We start from the raw sequence: 16,593 nt of genomic DNA, 5'->3' as shown, positions 1-16,593 counted from the left end.
ACTTCCGAAGTTCCGACGCAGAAAATGAACCCATGGGTTACCTACATTGTTTATATTGTATGCCGGATACTTGCTGGTGTTGTCGCGTAAAGCTCTGCTAATACTTTCTTCCGATGAAGTAGAGCGGTCAGATCAGATAGATTTTAATAATTAAAGTTATAAGTAAAGTGTTAATAGTTGCTGAAAAGAAATGCAAAAATCACTCCTTCAAAAAAAATGATGAATAAATTGTCGAAATCACCGTTATTGCAAATATCTTTGTCTCATTAAACATTATTGTTAAAATTAGTTCTTGATAAGGCTTTTTATACAATTTTTCTTTTGAAGGGATTTTTTTACACCTATGGCTTTATCTAACTAAACTACGAAACGCCAATAAATATTTTTTGTAATGGCCTCTGGAGAATCGTAATTCCTTCTACGTTAAAAAGAAAAACATTCAGAGTCCTACCTACCAACGTAAGTAAATAAACAGCATTTTCCTAGGTTCCCTTTTTGGTCACCATTTCTTAATTTTATTACTTGTTAAGTTAATGTTACATTATCTAACACTTCTTACAACTAAAAACACATTAAAACATTATCATCACTTGAATATTAACGTTAAAAGAGAAACCGACGAAATTCCTTTTTATTGAAGTAGTGCTTACTGCAAAAAGTTGTTGATTATGAATAATCCTTCCGTTTACAAACTAACAGCTACCAATATATTTGTACACTTTCGCATTATCCCATTATGATCTTTGAACACTTCCGAAGTTCCGACGCAGGAAGTGAACCCACAACTTACGTTGTTTGCATTGTATGTCGGTGTTGTTACGTAAAGCCTACTAATACTTTCTTCCGATAATAAGAACGGTGAGATCAGACAGATTTGTATAACTAAACATTCTAAGGCGTTTGAATAGGCACCTATTTACAATTATTTTGGCACCCAGACCTAATAATATAACCTGATGATTAGAATAAAATGAACGCAAATCTGTCGTAAACCAAACTGCCTAGCCTAAAATAAAATTATGCCATCAAAAACAATGCTTGTAAAAAAATCCAAGTCTCGCCATTCAATTCTTCTACCGTAAAAAGTCTTGAGATCTATGTAATACCAAGCCGGTAATGTATGCAGTCCCTACTTAAGAGACCTTCTGTCTTAAGGTATTATCTCACTATCTAACCTAACAACATCTCATGGGACCATACCAATTTTAAAAATATTTTATGTTCTAAATAAATTAACGTGGCAATCGTACTGCAAGTCACATTGTGTTTTCATCTTATCATATCGCATCACACAAGTACGATTGCCACGTCAATTTATTTAGAACATAAAATATTTTTAAAATTGGTATGGTCCCATAAGATGTTGTTAGGTTAGATAGTGAGATAATACCTTAAGACAGAAGGTCTCTTAAGTAGGGACTGCATACATTACCGGCTTGGTATTACATAGATCTCAAGACTTTTTACGGTAGAAGAATTGAATGGCGAGACTTGGATTTTTTTACAAGCATTGTTTTTGATGGCATCTCATTCCTTTTTGTAGATATTTCTACTCTTTTCCTTTCCGGTACCTTCCACTAGTTGAATCTCAACAACAGATTTTTTAAAGGCAATTAAATTGTTTAGGTAGTCTTTGTAGTTATGTAAATAATCTTGCCATTCATCATCACTTTCATTCGAACATGACAATAAATTAAATCTAAAAAAGTTACTATTTTGACAACTGAAATTATGCCCGTTATCCTCAGGAAAAACATTCTAAAACATCTCTACTGATTGTGATTTATTTATTTATTTATTTATTGGGATTTAACGTGTCTTCGTATTAAATAATCGACATCCCTTACTTTCTTCTGAATATCCGACAAAAATCATTGGTAATCTTTCACTGACTTCGTCGGACTCCGGTTTTTGATATAAACCACAGTATTTACTGCTCTTGCTCAAATTAGTTTCAATTTATAATAGACTTCTGACTTCTGAAATGAAATGAAATATTTATTTAATAATGATAACATCAGTTTTAGACTTGTCGCATATACAATAATAGTTCTGTTAGCTGTTTCAACCACAACAATTTGTTTAGGGGTATACAGTATCGCCTTCTAATGTAGAATTCCATTTGTTGATAAGAAAATATTGAAAGCTCTATTACAAAATGTCGTCCCACCATCTGATCTCATACATTTGTTCGACTTGCTAGTTCCTTTTTCAACACTTTATATTTTTTAAATTTCTTAAAGACTCACTCTTATGTTTTAGAAAATAAACATTCATCGTGTCATTCGAGAATAATAGTCGATAAATAATAACATGTACCTTGAACCGTTGAGTGAACTAGCTTCCATGGGACTACATAAATCTGTATGTACGATCTCCAGTATATCGTTCGTTCGCGTTCAGAGGTTTGGAAATGGTTTCTTACTAGTCGTCATATCCGTCGGTAATGTTCACATTATCAAGACCAGTCATAATATTCTTTAAAATTCGCATATATTCCGGATTAATATGGGCTAGTCTTCTATGCCAATATTTATTTGACATTGTCAAATTACATATCGGTGATTTGACAAATTGTTTAAATTTATATATACCATTTACGTTGTGGCCAGTTGCGATGATAATATCCATAGAGTTACTAATAGTGCAACCGTTTTTCAAAATTAACAGTAAATCCTTTTTCAGTAAGTTTACTCACCGCTAACAAATTCATACTTAAAATTATTTATATTAAAAAGGTTTCTTATAATAATTTCCACGTATTTTCCGGGTAGGTACTAACACAAAATAAAAACTAACAGAAGTAAATCTTCATACAAAGTGGGCTGAAGTAACGCACACGTAGACACCACTTACCGACTCGTTATCTCGGGGGGACTCGAGCGCATACGTGCGCGACTGTCAGTTCATTTCTGACACGCGTTTGTAACTGTTTTGTACAAGCAATGGAGCAAAATAAAATACCCTAATTGTGCAATGGACGGTTGTTTAAATTCAACGTTAAACTGTGGATTTTCGTTTTTTTATAGCTATCAATTATCAAGCCACTAGGAGCTGATATTTTTGGTGATCATGGCAAGAATATGTTATAAAGTGGATATCTAAGCTCGATTTATATAACAGTTTCCTATTTCGAATCATTTGAAACGAACTTAACTAAATTTTTGTAATATTGCGTTGAAATGTTACGTACCTAATATTACGTAAGTTGAAAACATGATTTTTTGTTCGTATATATATTGGTTTGTCTTTAATGCCATTTGGTAGGTTTATGTCTAAAACGGATAGGGCAAAAGGAATTGTGTAATTAGGGTAATCCGTTTAGAAGTTATTAGGGATTTTCTATTGTGAACATTATAATTTTTTATGTGCTTACATATAAAAAATATTTTCATAGACATTTATTTATGCTCAATAAGGCCGAAAGGAGATGTTTCAAAATGTATGGGCTCCCGGCCACCTTTTGTAGACTATATTAAAAATTAAGAAAACTTGCAAAGAAGGGGGTTAATTTTCTTCAAATCATGTTCGTTTAATTGTTAAAAAACAATGATTTACACTTAAACTTGCAACACAACAGTGGAAAAACATCATGGCGGTAGTGATTACCGTAATAATGTCATCTGTCATTCTATTTTAACTTACTATATACATTATATACTTTTTAATATATTTTTTTACGCGAATGGGCGTAGATATATAAACATTGTATTGTGTGAATTGAGAAACAAGGCCTATATTTGATAAACATTAATTATATTTACTTTCATAAATCTTGACTTAAAACAAACATACCAAAATATGTACTTCTATACCAATTTATTTTAGTTAAAACATTTAAGTGTGTAAATAAAACAACTTTAAGTACACATTTGATCATATTTTACTTACTCTTCACTTAAATACATTATTTATTCATTTTAAATATCTTCCCTTATCAATATTTTCATCCTGTGACGAGCTCAGCCCAAACATCAAACAATGGGCATAATGTGAGCGCAACTACCTACGAGTACGGTTCGTTGCCCAGCGATGCAGTTGCAATAATAACTGATTATTTTGTCATCCCAAGAATGTCCATGTCTTGCTAATGTAATTATCTAAAAAAGAGAAATGTAAAAAGATTAGCTTCTGTAGTTTAAAATTATTTACGATTATTTCACGATTAATACAACAACTGATGTATATTTTACCTGATGATATTGAATCCTTGTCAACACAATCCACAGCGATCGCACGAAAATCACAAGAGTCCATAAAACATAAGCTGGGTAAACAAGTAAGGTAGAATCACAATAATCGTAAGCAGCACAGAGCAGAAACATATTCAGGATTAAAATGGAATCTTCTCATCAGTACCTACATATTTATTCAACGTTTACATTGGAGTCCACTATTATAATATGTATATATCCACTTTTACGCATATCAAATTGACAACTTCTTCTTTTTTAATTTGACATGTCACTTACATCTATAAAACCAGATACTATTTAAAAGGTGGTTTTGTTATTATTATTATAAATAATTAATTAAGTTCAGAAATAATGAGGGGATACCCAAAACAAAAGCCAGGTTGTAAAGTACTAAGGTAACAATAACTTTACGACAAAAACAGCGAAATACAGAATTACCGACATCCAAAGAGTATAGTAACCTATGTGTGGGGTACACATAGGTTCCCGACATCGACAGTTTTGAAAACTTGACATTGACAGTATTCCGCCATATTTAATATTTCAATGAGGATTGCTTATTTTAAATATTTTTAAACACGAATACTTTAGGTTATCAAAATATATGTGTATTTTTCTTCAATTATGCAAATTATTCGTGTTTTTTAGTTATAATGTACATAAGATGGCCGAAAATGAAACATCTCCTTTGCCTAAACACTTGTTTCCTTGGAAACAAACTTATTATTATTTTATAATGCGGTGACAGTTGCTAAACCTCACGACAGTTATTGTATATTGTGTATGTTACCGTTAGATTGTAGAATACGTTAGCATACACATTAACTAGACTTAAGATTAGCTAGAAAATATGCAGATTAACTATGTAGTTAAAATTCGAAACATCTTTTCAGACTTGTTCTTAGGGCTAAAACACATGCCTTTTTACGACACGACGACGTATCGTGACACATAGCGACATCGTGCCGCAAAGCGATATTGTTTCGTGAAAATATACAATGTTTGTCGTAAATTCATGACACGACGACGCATCATGGCATGCACGGGTCGACGTCAAGGGGTGAAAATTGATACAATCTCGTTTTGTACTTTAGGTAATGGACAAGCTAATCTGCGTTTTAACTGATTTAGGCACATTAGCCGTAACATCTAGTTTTTTTCTCATGACATTTGTCAGAAATTCGGAATGTTTTTGATATTATATAACTTTTTAGGGTTCCATACCTAAAGTTTAAAACGGAACCCTATTTCTAAGCTGTCCGTTCGTTTGTCTGACATAGAGCTCTATTTCTGGAACCTTAATACATAGAAATTTATTTTTTTTACGGAATATGTATAATGGTGGCCGCTTTAACAATATGTACTAAAAGTAAAAAGAAAAACTTTCAAATAAAGGAGAGTTGCCATACAAGGACCTTCTTTTTCTTTATAAGGAGGAAATCTTGAAAAGGTACTCGACGACGTGGGAGTGACGCCGGGTTATGTGGGACTTTAGCCGCACTAAAATCCTCCGGTGGCCGTCCTCAACGTTTGTTGGAGAACTCCGGGATCTCCGACTGAACGTAACAGAAGTCCTTTAAGCGCGATGCCTCGATCGAGCTCTGCCCTGGGAGAACAGTTTTCGCTCCTCCTAAACTATCCGGTGTTCACGACGGTATGCGACTACACATACCGCCGTCCTTCCCGGGGACACTTATTGGACGGTTCGAGCTCCCTGTTGCCACTCCCAACTTCGGAAGCCCCCTTGTAGTCGCTTCTTACGACAGGCACGGGATATCGTAACCCTTTTTTAGTCCAGGAACTACAGAGACAAACATATAAGGACCTGCTATTTTTTAGCGTTTTTCATTTGAAATGTTCACAATGCATTATATGGCTGCTATAACATCAATTAGTAAAAATAAAAATAAAATAAACAAATATTTTTGTGGTACGGAACCCTCAGTGTACGTACGAGTTCGATTCGCACTTCACCCATTATTTGAATTGAATTTAAATTGAAGTTGGAATTGAAAACGTCTTTTATCTCGAGAATAAAAACAATTGACGTCGCCTATAATAGTAGGGGAGCCCAAGACGGGATTTCGAGAGTGACTCGAACGCGGCAGATTAAGATATGGGAGATACCTTACATCCTATAGAGTATCTTAAACTATCCATTTGGGGGGTTCAACCAGGGAAGTCCATCAGACTATTAATAAAAAATCGTATTATCTATAGTAGCTTAATTACATGCTGAAAACAATAAATTTATAATCTGATGGTTTGAGGGCGGCGTTAGGGAGTAATAAGGTTGCAAAAAATCTATACCTGGACATACTCGAGTGCGGTATTTTTTTTAATACAAAGGAAATAATGCTAGAAAATATGCACTATCTGATAGCGCCATTTATTAGCATGGATCCCTGGAAAGTAATGGTGTACAACAAACTAAAGGAAAAGGCAAATTTTATGGAAAATACATTATTCTTTATATATTCTCATTCTGTTTTTTTTTTCAAATCGTCAATATAAAAAACCCCTCCACTAAATCGTCAGCTGCAACATAAAACATCAGCTGGAATTTCCTGTATAATAATCTTACGCCCTCGAGTGTGTCAAGATAACGTTTTTTTTTGCATTTTCGAAGAGTCACTGACAGTCTTTCGAATCGAATCGTCAGTCTTTCGAATGGGGGACTCATCTGGGGTAACTTCATATCCCCTTTGAAAATCTAATGTGCTGGTTACTTTTTTTCCATTTTTACCTCTCGTATGGCTGTCCCCCTATGCAAACCAGCAGATAAACATATTTCCGGCATCAGAGATATATACTCTATCACTAACCTTCCGCGCCTTGAGTATGTCTGACTCTGCTTTTTACATTTTTCGAATCATCTAGAAGCTATTTCCACGGTGAATCGAAAAATATCACACAACCTTCTCTTCACTCTAACGTGTAATCTACACAATCGTATACGTCCTATTGACGCTCGAGTTTCTACCCATTTAACATCATGGGCTCCCCTACTACTCGTACATTTCGCGGACAGAAACACAGATTCATTAACTGCAAATGTAACTTTGTAATCCTATATAACTTATATAGGATACAAAGTTATTTAATGTAGTTGGTGTATCTAGATAACTGGACAGAAATTGCAAAATATTTTAGTTTTTCCATGAGTTATATACTAAACACTAATTGTACCCTCAATTTCAACGTTCTATGTCTGCTGGAAGTGCCTTAAACTTTTGATGATCGGTCAGTCAGTCAGTGAGTGAGTGACAAAATTACGAACTTTAACTACTTGTAATTCTTAAACTACTGGTTCAAATTGCATGAAATTTGAAATGTACCGTGTCTATACAATGCTTGCTTGGCTCCTGAAAATTCAGGCTTCTAGCTTCATATGCAACGAAGTTACAGGGGGTCAAAAATGGGCCGAATTGCTTCGGGAAAAGTATGGTACGGCCGTGCCGCTTCTTTTGGCTCGACTTGGCGGAGGCACTGCCGTGCCTCCAGATATCAATATTTAAAGCAACCATTTTCCGGTATTTTTACCAAGACTAGAAAGCTAATCTTTTTAAAATTGTATATGAATTAAAATGTGTATCAAAAAATTTTGGTTCATTATTCCGAGTATACAAAATAAAGAAGAGAAAGGAACAAAACGAATGCTACATTAGTACTGAATAATCAATACTATTTATTGACTTAAGTACCTACTACAAATTATTCTTAAATCAGTCAGTAGTTTAGTCTTTTTAAGAGACGATTCCGACGCAAAAAGAAAAATGTTAAATATTACTTTACTTCACTTTCAGTGGTCATACGTGATTTATAATAGACATAAGAGATAAAAATGATATTTTAGATACGAGTAGGTAGGTATATCTTTCACGTTGGGCTAGTCCGTCCTCACACAAATGACTACATGGGTACCTATATCTATTTAGCAAATTAAGTAAATAAATATATCAGAGTAGTATTTACCTATTTTATAATCGTAGGCCTGTAAAATCTTAGGGGTAGATAACATATTTTTATATTACAAACAAAAGCTTCGAATTCTTATTTCGTGCTCTTTCATCCATAAATCATAAATCAAATACTGTTTAAGATACGGAAAACTTGATTATTACCTATAAAACGTATCCCTTCATGCGTATGAGAAAATCCTCTATTATCCCTCCCTTAAAATACCTCTTCACACCTCTTTAAACATCGCGGAGGGATCAGATGCCGTGTCACCGTGAGGCTAATCTAATAACTGCCCTCCGCCCTACGAAGGGTGGCTGCGTTATGGAGTGATTACCGTGTGTTTATTAGCTATTAACACAGGCTAAGAATTAATTAAGTGAATAAATTTATTTGAGCTCACCATCTCAGTCCTTAGTCAAGAGTAACTGTGGTCTGTTTCAGTTGAAGTTGTTCTATACGAAGTTGGTTACAGGTATCTATGGGCGACAGTAGCCACTTACCATCAGGTGGACTTCATACTCGCCTGCTAATCCTATATTATAGCCGTCCTGCCGACATCTTTAATCGACCCCAGATAGGATTAGATATTCCTAGCTGAGGTCGGCCACAGATGCGCCGCTACCCGAGGACTAAGCTGGAACGCCTCAGAAAAATCTGTCTCCTTTACCACACTCTTCAAACCGGAACACAGCAGCGCCTAACACTGCTGTTATTAGGTAGAAAAAGGTGTGGTGGTGGTGCCACCGGAGTCGATCCAGAAAGGGTTCTACCACATTAAAACTTTAGACTAAGGCGTATAATAAAAATATGGAGTCCATGAATGAAACATACTTAGTTTAATAACAGCAAGTAAAAATGAGGTTTTTATAAGGAAATATACACATGCCATCAAAAACAATGCTTGTAAAAAAATCCAAGTCTCGCCATTCAATTCTTCTACCGTAAAAAGTCTTGAGATCTATGTAATACCAAGCCGGTAATGTATGCAGTCCCTACTTAAGAGACCTTCTGTCTTAAGGTATTATCTCACTATCTAACCTAACAACATCTCATGGGACCATACCAATTTTAAAAATATTTTATGTTCTAAATAAATTAACGTGGCAATCGTACTGCAAGTCACATTGTGTTTTCATCTTATCATATCGCATCACACAAGTACGATTGCCACGTCAATTTATTTAGAACATAAAATATTTTTAAAATTGGTATGGTCCCATAAGATGTTGTTAGGTTAGATAGTGAGATAATACCTTAAGACAGAAGGTCTCTTAAGTAGGGACTGCATACATTACCGGCTTGGTATTACATAGATCTCAAGACTTTTTACGGTAGAAGAATTGAATGGCGAGACTTGGATTTTTTTACAAGCATTGTTTTTGATGGCATCTCATTCCTTTTTGTAGATATTTCTACTCTTTTCCTTTCCGGTACCTTCCACTAGTTGAATCTCAACAACAGATTTTTTAAAGGCAATTAAATTGTTTAGGTAGTCTTTGTAGTTATGTAAATAATCTTGCCATTCATCATCACTTTCATTCGAACATGACAATAAATTAAATCTAAAAAAGTTACTATTTTGACAACTGAAATTATGCCCGTTATCCTCAGGAAAAACATTCTAAAACATCTCTACTGATTGTGATTTATTTATTTATTTATTTATTGGGATTTAACGTGTCTTCGTATTAAATAATCGACATCCCTTACTTTCTTCTGAATATCCGACAAAAATCATTGGTAATCTTTCACTGACTTCGTCGGACTCCGGTTTTTGATATAAACCACAGTATTTACTGCTCTTGCTCAAATTAGTTTCAATTTATAATAGACTTCTGACTTCTGAAATGAAATGAAATATTTATTTAATAATGATAACATCAGTTTTAGACTTGTCGCATATACAATAATAGTTCTGTTAGCTGTTTCAACCACAACAATTTGTTTAGGGGTATACAGTATCGCCTTCTAATGTAGAATTCCATTTGTTGATAAGAAAATATTGAAAGCTCTATTACAAAATGTCGTCCCACCATCTGATCTCATACATTTGTTCGACTTGCTAGTTCCTTTTTCAACACTTTATATTTTTTAAATTTCTTAAAGACTCACTCTTATGTTTTAGAAAATAAACATTCATCGTGTCATTCGAGAATAATAGTCGATAAATAATAACATGTACCTTGAACCGTTGAGTGAACTAGCTTCCATGGGACTACATAAATCTGTATGTACGATCTCCAGTATATCGTTCGTTCGCGTTCAGAGGTTTGGAAATGGTTTCTTACTAGTCGTCATATCCGTCGGTAATGTTCACATTATCAAGACCAGTCATAATATTCTTTAAAATTCGCATATATTCCGGATTAATATGGGCTAGTCTTCTATGCCAATATTTATTTGACATTGTCAAATTACATATCGGTGATTTGACAAATTGTTTAAATTTATATATACCATTTACGTTGTGGCCAGTTGCGATGATAATATCCATAGAGTTACTAATAGTGCAACCGTTTTTCAAAATTAACAGTAAATCCTTTTTCAGTAAGTTTACTCACCGCTAACAAATTCATACTTAAAATTATTTATATTAAAAAGGTTTCTTATAATAATTTCCACGTATTTTCCGGGTAGGTACTAACACAAAATAAAAACTAACAGAAGTAAATCTTCATACAAAGTGGGCTGAAGTAACGCACACGTAGACACCACTTACCGACTCGTTATCTCGGGGGGACTCGAGCGCATACGTGCGCGACTGTCAGTTCATTTCTGACACGCGTTTGTAACTGTTTTGTACAAGCAATGGAGCAAAATAAAATACCCTAATTGTGCAATGGACGGTTGTTTAAATTCAACGTTAAACTGTGGATTTTCGTTTTTTTATAGCTATCAATTATCAAGCCACTAGGAGCTGATATTTTTGGTGATCATGGCAAGAATATGTTATAAAGTGGATATCTAAGCTCGATTTATATAACAGTTTCCTATTTCGAATCATTTGAAACGAACTTAACTAAATTTTTGTAATATTGCGTTGAAATGTTACGTACCTAATATTACGTAAGTTGAAAACATGATTTTTTGTTCGTATATATATTGGTTTGTCTTTAATGCCATTTGGTAGGTTTATGTCTAAAACGGATAGGGCAAAAGGAATTGTGTAATTAGGGTAATCCGTTTAGAAGTTATTAGGGATTTTCTATTGTGAACATTATAATTTTTTATGTGCTTACATATAAAAAATATTTTCATAGACATTTATTTATGCTCAATAAGGCCGAAAGGAGATGTTTCAAAATGTATGGGCTCCCGGCCACCTTTTGTAGACTATATTAAAAATTAAGAAAACTTGCAAAGAAGGGGGTTAATTTTCTTCAAATCATGTTCGTTTAATTGTTAAAAAACAATGATTTACACTTAAACTTGCAACACAACAGTGGAAAAACATCATGGCGGTAGTGATTACCGTAATAATGTCATCTGTCATTCTATTTTAACTTACTATATACATTATATACTTTTTAATATATTTTTTTACGCGAATGGGCGTAGATATATAAACATTGTATTGTGTGAATTGAGAAACAAGGCCTATATTTGATAAACATTAATTATATTTACTTTCATAAATCTTGACTTAAAACAAACATACCAAAATATGTACTTCTATACCAATTTATTTTAGTTAAAACATTTAAGTGTGTAAATAAAACAACTTTAAGTACACATTTGATCATATTTTACTTACTCTTCACTTAAATACATTATTTATTCATTTTAAATATCTTCCCTTATCAATATTTTCATCCTGTGACGAGCTCAGCCCAAACATCAAACAATGGGCATAATGTGAGCGCAACTACCTACGAGTACGGTTCGTTGCCCAGCGATGCAGTTGCAATAATAACTGATTATTTTGTCATCCCAAGAATGTCCATGTCTTGCTAATGTAATTATCTAAAAAAGAGAAATGTAAAAAGATTAGCTTCTGTAGTTTAAAATTATTTACGATTATTTCACGATTAATACAACAACTGATGTATATTTTACCTGATGATATTGAATCCTTGTCAACACAATCCACAGCGATCGCACGAAAATCACAAGAGTCCATAAAACATAAGCTGGGTAAACAAGTAAGGTAGAATCACAATAATCGTAAGCAGCACAGAGCAGAAACATATTCAGGATTAAAATGGAATCTTCTCATCAGTACCTACATATTTATTCAACGTTTACATTGGAGTCCACTATTATAATATGTATATATCCACTTTTACGCATATCAAATTGACAACTTCTTCTTTTTTAATTTGACATGTCACTTACATCTATAAAACCAGATACTATTTAAAAGGTGGTTTTGTTATTATTATTATAAATAATTAATTAAGTTCAGAAATAATGAGGGGATACCCAAAACAAAAGCCAGGTTGTAAAGTACTAAGGTAACAATAACTTTACGACAAAAACAGCGAAATACAGAATTACCGACATCCAAAGAGTATAGTAACCTATGTGTGGGGTACACATAGGTTCCCGACATCGACAGTTTTGAAAACTTGACATTGACAGTATTCCGCCATATTTAATATTTCAATGAGGATTGCTTATTTTAAATATTTTTAAACACGAATACTTTAGGTTATCAAAATATATGTGTATTTTTCTTCAATTATGCAAATTATTCGTGTTTTTTAGTTATAATGTACATAAGATGGCCGAAAATGAAACATCTCCTTTGCCTAAACACTTGTTTCCTTGGAAACAAACTTATTATTATTTTATAATGCGGTGACAGTTGCTAAACCTCACGACAGTTATTGTATATTGTGTATGTTACCGTTAGATTGTAGAATACGTTAGCATACACATTAACTAGACTTAAGATTAGCTAGAAAATATGCAGATTAACTATGTAGTTAAAATTCGAAACATCTTTTCAGACTTGTTCTTAGGGCTAAAACACATGCCTTTTTACGACACGACGACGTATCGTGACACATAGCGACATCGTGCCGCAAAGCGATATTGTTTCGTGAAAATATACAATGTTTGTCGTAAATTCATGACACGACGACGCATCATGGCATGCACGGGTCGACGTCAAGGGGTGAAAATTGATACAATCTCGTTTTGTACTTTAGGTAATGGACAAGCTAATCTGCGTTTTAACTGATTTAGGCACATTAGCCGTAACATCTAGTTTTTTTCTCATGACATTTGTCAGAAATTCGGAATGTTTTTGATATTATATAACTTTTTAGGGTTCCATACCTAAAGTTTAAAACGGAACCCTATTTCTAAGCTGTCCGTTCGTTTGTCTGACATAGAGCTCTATTTCTGGAACCTTAATACATAGAAATTTATTTTTTTTACGGAATATGTATAATGGTGGCCGCTTTAACAATATGTACTAAAAGTAAAAAGAAAAACTTTCAAATAAAGGAGAGTTGCCATACAAGGACCTTCTTTTTCTTTATAAGGAGGAAATCTTGAAAAGGTACTCGACGACGTGGGAGTGACGCCGGGTTATGTGGGACTTTAGCCGCACTAAAATCCTCCGGTGGCCGTCCTCAACGTTTGTTGGAGAACTCCGGGATCTCCGACTGAACGTAACAGAAGTCCTTTAAGCGCGATGCCTCGATCGAGCTCTGCCCTGGGAGAACAGTTTTCGCTCCTCCTAAACTATCCGGTGTTCACGACGGTATGCGACTACACATACCGCCGTCCTTCCCGGGGACACTTATTGGACGGTTCGAGCTCCCTGTTGCCACTCCCAACTTCGGAAGCCCCCTTGTAGTCGCTTCTTACGACAGGCACGGGATATCGTAACCCTTTTTTAGTCCAGGAACTACAGAGACAAACATATAAGGACCTGCTATTTTTTAGCGTTTTTCATTTGAAATGTTCACAATGCATTATATGGCTGCTATAACATCAATTAGTAAAAATAAAAATAAAATAAACAAATATTTTTGTGGTACGGAACCCTCAGTGTACGTACGAGTTCGATTCGCACTTCACCCATTATTTGAATTGAATTTAAATTGAAGTTGGAATTGAAAACGTCTTTTATCTCGAGAATAAAAACAATTGACGTCGCCTATAATAGTAGGGGAGCCCAAGACGGGATTTCGAGAGTGACTCGAACGCGGCAGATTAAGATATGGGAGATACCTTACATCCTATAGAGTATCTTAAACTATCCATTTGGGGGGTTCAACCAGGGAAGTCCATCAGACTATTAATAAAAAATCGTATTATCTATAGTAGCTTAATTACATGCTGAAAACAATAAATTTATAATCTGATGGTTTGAGGGCGGCGTTAGGGAGTAATAAGGTTGCAAAAAATCTATACCTGGACATACTCGAGTGCGGTATTTTTTTTAATACAAAGGAAATAATGCTAGAAAATATGCACTATCTGATAGCGCCATTTATTAGCATGGATCCCTGGAAAGTAATGGTGTACAACAAACTAAAGGAAAAGGCAAATTTTATGGAAAATACATTATTCTTTATATATTCTCATTCTGTTTTTTTTTTCAAATCGTCAATATAAAAAACCCCTCCACTAAATCGTCAGCTGCAACATAAAACATCAGCTGGAATTTCCTGTATAATAATCTTACGCCCTCGAGTGTGTCAAGATAACGTTTTTTTTTGCATTTTCGAAGAGTCACTGACAGTCTTTCGAATCGAATCGTCAGTCTTTCGAATGGGGGACTCATCTGGGGTAACTTCATATCCCCTTTGAAAATCTAATGTGCTGGTTACTTTTTTTCCATTTTTACCTCTCGTATGGCTGTCCCCCTATGCAAACCAGCAGATAAACATATTTCCGGCATCAGAGATATATACTCTATCACTAACCTTCCGCGCCTTGAGTATGTCTGACTCTGCTTTTTACATTTTTCGAATCATCTAGAAGCTATTTCCACGGTGAATCGAAAAATATCACACAACCTTCTCTTCACTCTAACGTGTAATCTACACAATCGTATACGTCCTATTGACGCTCGAGTTTCTACCCATTTAACATCATGGGCTCCCCTACTACTCGTACATTTCGCGGACAGAAACACAGATTCATTAACTGCAAATGTAACTTTGTAATCCTATATAACTTATATAGGATACAAAGTTATTTAATGTAGTTGGTGTATCTAGATAACTGGACAGAAATTGCAAAATATTTTAGTTTTTCCATGAGTTATATACTAAACACTAATTGTACCCTCAATTTCAACGTTCTATGTCTGCTGGAAGTGCCTTAAACTTTTGATGATCGGTCAGTCAGTCAGTGAGTGAGTGACAAAATTACGAACTTTAACTACTTGTAATTCTTAAACTACTGGTTCAAATTGCATGAAATTTGAAATGTACCGTGTCTATACAATGCTTGCTTGGCTCCTGAAAATTCAGGCTTCTAGCTTCATATGCAACGAAGTTACAGGGGGTCAAAAATGGGCCGAATTGCTTCGGGAAAAGTATGGTACGGCCGTGCCGCTTCTTTTGGCTCGACTTGGCGGAGGCACTGCCGTGCCTCCAGATAAGTTATTTTTAAGAACACGTAAGGTCGACAAGACTTTACTATAATTAATTTTACGAGTAGTTTATTTTAATAACGTAGAAAATCATGCTATCATATTCAAATAAAATAATAACAATAGAATAATTTGATTTTTTATGAATTTATTAGGACCTTATCGAAATACTATTGTAGAGTTCCGTATAGAGTTATGGTAGAGCTAATCATGTCGATTATAATGTGGTAAATTTAAATTGAAATTGAATTTCAAATTAAGCTCGCTTTTTCAATTATTTCTAAACTGAAATTATATTATTTGCATGTATTTTAACGTGTGATATGACCTCCGCCCTCCGCCCTTCGCCCTCCGCCCTCACGACGACACAAGGCGGCTTATCACCTACGAGGTAATCAGGCGAATTGGAAAGGGTGGTTTTCTATTGAATACTATTGTCATAGGTGTGGAGAGAAAGTGTTGAACCAATGATCAATTTTATAAACCCTTTTCAATTTTAAAATTGGATTTCACGGTATATGTTTCACCTACCTATTTTAAGAAAATATAGGAGCGTTAAGCGCTGCCGTATTCTGGTTGGAAGGGGGTGCTCACGGAATGATGAGTTACAAATTAGTCTTCAGGGGACTTCAGGTGAAATTCCAATTTTATGTAGAGTAGATTAAATGTGTGACAATGGCTTCTTCAGTTAGATTACCCGCTCATTATATAGGTCTTAGTCCACCACGATGGCCAAATGCGAATTGATAGACCATGGATTGGCTTAGGATTCACATCTTAGACCCCGAAGTAGAGAGGCCGAATTTCGAACCACTAAGTTGTAGATATATAAACTCTTTACTTTTTAATATATGTGTCACTTTGATGTCATCAGTT

The 16,593-nt window shown here is 34.5% G+C and overlaps 2 protein-coding genes and 2 long non-coding RNA genes across 4 annotated transcripts in view; 1 reads left to right on the top strand and 3 right to left on the bottom strand.

Moving 5' to 3' along the window:
- Positions 1 to 16,593, bottom strand: part of LOC140754696 (histone-lysine N-methyltransferase SETMAR-like) — a 302,676-nt gene that overhangs the window by 247,832 nt on the left and 38,251 nt on the right. The gene's annotated exons all lie outside the window — the stretch shown is intronic.
- LOC140754694 (uncharacterized) overlaps positions 1 to 16,593 on the top strand; it is a 28,923-nt gene that overhangs the window by 2,576 nt on the left and 9,754 nt on the right. The window lies entirely within an intron of this gene.
- LOC140754734 (uncharacterized) lies at positions 1,774 to 7,709 on the bottom strand. The gene is made up of 3 exons (XR_012103695.1): positions 4,194 to 7,709; positions 2,320 to 4,100; positions 1,774 to 1,979 (listed from the first exon to the last, which is right to left on the bottom strand). It is a non-coding gene; the product is annotated as an uncharacterized LOC140754734 (long non-coding RNA).
- LOC140754735 (uncharacterized) lies at positions 9,796 to 15,717 on the bottom strand. Its single transcript, XR_012103696.1, has 3 exons — positions 12,216 to 15,717; positions 10,342 to 12,122; positions 9,796 to 10,001 (listed from the first exon to the last, which is right to left on the bottom strand). It is a non-coding gene; the product is annotated as an uncharacterized LOC140754735 (long non-coding RNA).

This window comes from Epargyreus clarus, unplaced genomic scaffold (assembly GCF_041222505.1).
Source record: "Epargyreus clarus isolate Ecla_fem2 unplaced genomic scaffold, WU_Ecla_fem_2.2 ptg000031l, whole genome shotgun sequence".
NCBI classification, from domain to species: Eukaryota; Metazoa; Arthropoda; class Insecta; order Lepidoptera; family Hesperiidae; genus Epargyreus; species Epargyreus clarus.
This window is presented reverse-complemented; position numbering and strand designations above follow the sequence as displayed.